Consider the following 6000-nt stretch of genomic DNA (forward strand, 5'->3'; position numbering starts at 1 on the left):
CCTTGCATGTAGAACAATAATGCTTTTCTAAGATCCTGGAACATGCTCCACGTGGGGCTGCCTTTAAAGAGTGTTCGGAAACTCCAGCTGGTTCAAATTGCTGCAGCCAGATTGTTGACTGGGGCTGGTTACAGGGAGCATACAACTCCCCTGTTAAAACAACTCCACTGGCTTCCAGTCTGTTTCTGGGCACAATTCCAAGTTCTGGTTATGACCTATAAAGCCCTATATGGCTCAGGTCCAGGTCATCTGAAAGACCATATTCTCCCTTATGAGCCTGCCCATGCTTTGAGATCTTCTGGGGAAGCCCTCATTTCAGTCCTTCCATCTTCAGAGGCGTGGCTGGTGGGAACATGGGAGAGGGCCTTCACGGTGGCTGCTCCAGTGCTCTGGAACTCTCTTCCCAGGGAAGCTAGACTGGTAATCTCCTTGATGTGCTTTCAGAGGCAGGCAAAAACTTTTTAGTTCTGGCATGCCTTGGTGATTAATCTGGGCCTCCGCCTGTGCTAAGGTCTTTTAAAATTGTCATGCAGTTTAAATGTTTTAATGTTTTAATATTGGAATATATTTTGAACTTTTGCATATTTCTATTCATAGGTTTTAAAATGTATATGTTTTAAATTTTGTAAGGCTGCCTTGAGGCCCAGTATTGGGCAAAAGGCGGGATGCAAACATCATCATCATCATCATCATCATATCCATCAATCACCTTGGCTTTTAAATCAGTGGAGGACGGGCTACTGCGGAATAAAGAAATACGGCAAAAGGGGTAGAGTCTTGCTTTCTTCCTTCTGTAGAAGTTCTAGAAAATGTTCTCCCTTGGATAGTTAATTAACCAGAAGTATCCTAGAGAGAAGGCCCACTCAGCTTCCATAAATGAATGATTCGTTCATGGAAAGCCCTATCTCTAGCATCACAGCTGTCTCTGAAAGGAGATAATTCTTATCACCAACTACAACGTTATGTCCGGAATGATGACCTTGGAAAGTAATTTTGTTGATCAATATTTGTTGACACTGAAATTAAACAACAGGAGGTGCCTGTGGGCAAGCTAGAGAGAAAGTGAATTTCGGCACATTAAATCATATATTATTTTCCTTTCGCTCACAGTTTTGACTGCTACTTCTATAGATCCACATCAGTATTTGCCGTTTCCATGACTAGGCAAGCAGTGACCTCCCCTTTATCTTCTACCTGTTTCCTTGAGGAGATATACAGTTGTCAGTTTTTTGGGTTAGTTGGCAGGCCCTGCTCTTGTACAGCAGCCTGACACTGAAATTAAGCAGGTTATTTATTCTCCTGTCACATGTCAGGAAAAGTGTCCTCTGCCAATTTCTGCCTGCCAATGTAATATGAAACGCACAGATGCAGAGAGAGTTAGAGGTTGGCAATCCAGTACAAACAGTAATGCTGCAAGCCTCCAACCCCATTGATTCTATGAGCCTCATAGCAATCCTGCTTGATGACGTAGTAACACAGGGGTTGCCAACTTCGCTCTGGGGCCCATTGCCCGAAACACAAATAGCAAGGTTTTCTCCCCCCACACACACCTTTCTCCCTATCCTATGCTTAGAGGCAGTAACGGGCTGGATGAAGAAAAACAAACTGAAGCTGAATCCAGACAAGACAGAGGTGCTTGCTGTCAAAGGCCGTAACCTGGGTTTGGAGGTGTTTCAACCAGTTCTGGATGGAATTGCACTCCTCTGACTGTGTTTGCAGCTTGGGGATTCTTCTGGATCCGTCACTCCGAATGACAGTCCAGATAGATGTGACAGCCAGGAGTGCCTACTATCAGCTTCGGGTTGATACACCAGCTGCACCCCTTCCTAGAGTCGGAAGACCTAAAGACGGTAGTGCACGTGCTGATAACTTCGAGGTTCGACTTCTGCAATGCGCTCTACATAGGGCTACCTTTGGGCCTAGTCCGGAAACTTCAACTAGTTCAAAATATGGCAGCCAGTCTGGTCACCGGTATACCTAGGGGTGACCACATTACACCAGTTTTAAAATCTCTTCACTGGCTGCCAATTAGTTTCTGGGCAAAGTATAAAGTGTTGGTTATCACCTTTAAAGCCCTACATGGTTTGGGTCCAGGCTACCTGCAGGGTCACCTTCTCCCGTACAATCCACCCCGCACACTCAGGTCCTCTGGGAAAAAATTACTCCAGTCAACAAAAACATGGCGGATAACTATTACCCAGAGGACATTTTCCTCTGCTGCTCCCAGATTATGGAATGACCTGCCGGGAGAGATTCATCAACTTAACAGTCTTCTGCATTTTAAGGAAGCCATAAAGACTGATCTCTTCCGGCAGGCCTACCCAGTTGAATTTTAAGATGCCTTTTAATAATGTGCTGCTTTTAATGATGTATTAGTTTTGAATGTTTAAATTATATGTATTTTATGGCGTTTGTATTTGTGTTGTACCCCGCCTCAATTCGGGTGACAAAAATTATTATTATTATTATTATTATTATTATTATTATTATTATTATTATTATTATCCTACAGAGATATAGAGTTCTTATATACTCCTTAGGCTCTACACAGATACCACCCCTTTCTTCAAGTCTGGAACAATGTGATGCAGCTGTAAAAGCCAGAACTGAACAATGCCTTAATTGAAAAAGTGGTGCCAAAAACAGTAGGATGTGTTAGGAACACTGGAACAATATTTTACAATTGAAAACCTTCCAACTTTTATCAGCCCATTCGGAATGGAACGGCCCAGAACACCAACTTCTAAGCTAGCCCAAACAAGCAAATCCACCAGTCACACATTTATTTTATTTTAGTTCTGATATTTATATACTGCAGAACATATTAAAATCTCTCATTGATTCACAATACTAAACTACATTTAGATATAACTTGTTGATATGCCCAGCGTTGCTGGGGTCCATGGATAATGTTTATAACATTTGATAAATAATAAATTTCTCTGCAACGTATTCATCTTTAGGTTGTTGTTGTTGTTTTTTAGTTTGGTTGAGTTAGTAAATGTTAGAATAAATGGGAAATTGTGTTAATAATTTTATGCCTACAACTCTGGCTGGGCACTCATGGACCCAGCCAGATGCACTATGTCCAAGTGCTCATCTGTGCCCGCAAGCACTCGGGCACAAGAGCACCCTGGAACAGTGCACTTTGATGAGCCTCCAGAAAGTGCTCAATTCGCCCAGGCACAAATTGCACAATTCCCCCAGGCAATTTCCCGGAGGAATTGCACACTTTCCCGAGCCTCCGGTAAGCGTGCTTTCCCAGGGTGCACCTATGCCAGAGTGCTTGAAGGCACTGATGGCCACTCAGACGCAGGTCTGCCCTCATGCTGGGCGTGTCTGGCTGGGTCCATGACAGCCGAATACAGGGTGGCCCACTGCCCCCACAGACCAGTCTAGTTGGGAGCAATATTTAGCATGCTTCCCCATCTTCACTTTCTTCCCCCTGCTCCAATCAGGGCCTTAAACGCCCTCTTAATCCAATTGGAGCAATGGTGGGCAGGAAAGTGTTCTTTCCAGATCTTCCAGAAAGTGTGCAATTCCCCCACCCATGCTAGTGGAGCCAATGGGGGCCTTAAAGGCCCTCTTAATGGAAAGGCACCCTTGCATTAATAGGGCCTTTAAAGCCCCTATTGGCACGGGGAGGGGGGAAGGGAAATGCGTGATTTCTAGAGTGTCTTGAAATCAAGCATTTCCTCACCACCACCACCACCATGCTGATGGTGGAGGGGGAAAGGGTGGGCAGTTGCTGAGGATCAGGGGACTCCTGAGCCCTTGATAGGGGCTTGCGCAGCCCAGCTCATTAGAGCGGACTGCATGAGTGGAGGGTGCGAGCAGTCATGGGGTGGGCCCTGGCCAAGCTTGCCCATCACTACCAACGGCATCATATAGCTGTTAAACAACATTAGGGACAGGGTGGTGGCCTGTGGTACTCCACAGTCCACGAGCCCAGGGCCGGTGCCAGACTATTTTGCACCCTAGGCAAGGTGAGCTATTTTGCCCGCCCCCCCCCCCCCAAAAAAATGCCAACTTTGATTTTTAAGAACATATGTTTCCTGGAAAAAATAAGAAGCACAAAACTTGAAACTGCTAAATCTATTTTAATGTGCAAGAAATACGTCATGCCAATTATAGCAAACAAATTGGAAAGGAATGACTATGGGTCTAAATGCATTATTTAATAGGAATATCACCTCCAAATCATCCCCCCCAACTCACACACGCACGCACACACACACACACTCAGCATCACTCACTCCAAACAAACACGCACATGAACACATGCATTCACTCAAAGACCCCATTCACCCATACATTCTCTCTCTCTCTTCCTGGCGCGTTCTGGAAGTCTGAACGTGGAGCCGCCCCACCACCACCGCCCCAGTGTCCCTGGCTTCGCTTCAGCTGGGCGGGCGCAGGGCACCATCTCGCCCGCCCAGGCCCTGCTGAATCCTCGGGCCGGCCTGGCTCACAGCCAACACGCGTGAGTGCTGCGCTGCACCTGGCGCCCCTCTTAGCTTGGCGCTCTAGGCAGCCGCCTGAGTGGCCTCTATGGTAGCACCAGCCCTGTACGTGCCATTGAGGTGAGGTGCAGTCACCCAGTGCTGTTCTCTGGAACCAAGCCTGCAAGTTTCAGTTGAACCACTGTAGGATAAATAGCTGTGCATGATCAATGGTCAGATGAATAGACAAGAGTGAAAACCTTCACCTGTTTCATTCCTGCTTGCTAAAGTTGCAGAAGGCCGGCCAGTAACAATAATACAGCAACCCTCCCCCTTGATCTCAGCCTCCACCAAAGATAGATGCTTCTCTCTCCCCCTGCCTCCCCCCAGACTTTTCAGGTTAGGTGTAAAAATCTAAATTTCTCTGGCAGCCTCTGCCAAAGGAAGTGAGGTGGGTGGCTACCAAGAAGAGGGGCTTTTCTGCTGTGGCACCCGAGTTATGGAATGAGCTTCTCAGAGGCATTTGCCTGGCACCTACATTGTGCTGTTTCCAGTGCCAGGTGAAGCCTCTTAGTTCTGTTTTAAATCTGTTGTATTTTAAATCTCTGCATGGCTGCTCAGTATTATTGTGGTTTCACTTTTAAACTGTAGTTTTAAACTTGTACATTTTATATGGTATTTTATGGTGTGTTTTCTGGTTTTAATTGTTGTGAACCGCCCAGAGAGCTTCGGCTATTGGGTGGTATAGAAATGCAATGAATAAGTAAGTAAGTAAGTAAATGCACTTTACTTTAGCTGTAGTCCTGACTGCTTGAGAAACAATATGCTAGTAAGCTGCCTACTGACAATTAAGGCAGTTAAGTCAAGAAAGCAGGTGAACTGGGAAGGCAGCAATAAGGCTGGGTTTGCAGATCACTCAGCACGTCTGAATAAATGGTTGCTTATGCTAGGGAAGCAAAACTAGAAGCACCTGATGGAATAAAATTAGTTTACCCTGACTAGTGCAGGTATTGGTTGTCGTTATACATATAATTCTGGCATAAATAAAGATGATTGTAAAAAGGCAGCTCTGCATGTAAGCCACAGGCTCCTTTGTCCTTTCTTATTTATTCTTATTTATTATTTATTTAGAGTATTTTTATCCCAAACCTCAGCCAAAAAGGCTCCCGGAGCAGCTTACAATTGATCAGTAAAGAAGACGGTCCCTGCCCTCAGGCTTATATTCTAAAAAAGACATGACACACAAGGAAAAGGGGATGGGGAGGGAAGAGGGAGGAAAAAAATAGTAATTTAAGGAGACTGTTCAGGCTGGTCGGAAGGCCCTGCTCCCTGGTCTCATCTCCCAATGGAGGGGCAAACCAACAGCTCCTTCTTCTTCCCCACAGGGTGAAGATGACAGTTAGTCTTGTGGGGAGGGGGGTCCAACTGAAGCAGGCTCTGATGGTCTCTGCCTGCTTCTGTCTCCCTCGCTTCTTCTTCCTTAGGCAACGTAAGGTGCATGGGTGGGAGGGTGCTGTTGCACCATGTCTTGCTTGTTCATCCCTGGCCGATGGCTGGT

The sequence above is a fragment of the Elgaria multicarinata genome, chromosome 8, assembly GCF_023053635.1.
Source record: "Elgaria multicarinata webbii isolate HBS135686 ecotype San Diego chromosome 8, rElgMul1.1.pri, whole genome shotgun sequence".
NCBI classification, from domain to species: domain Eukaryota; kingdom Metazoa; phylum Chordata; class Lepidosauria; order Squamata; family Anguidae; genus Elgaria; species Elgaria multicarinata.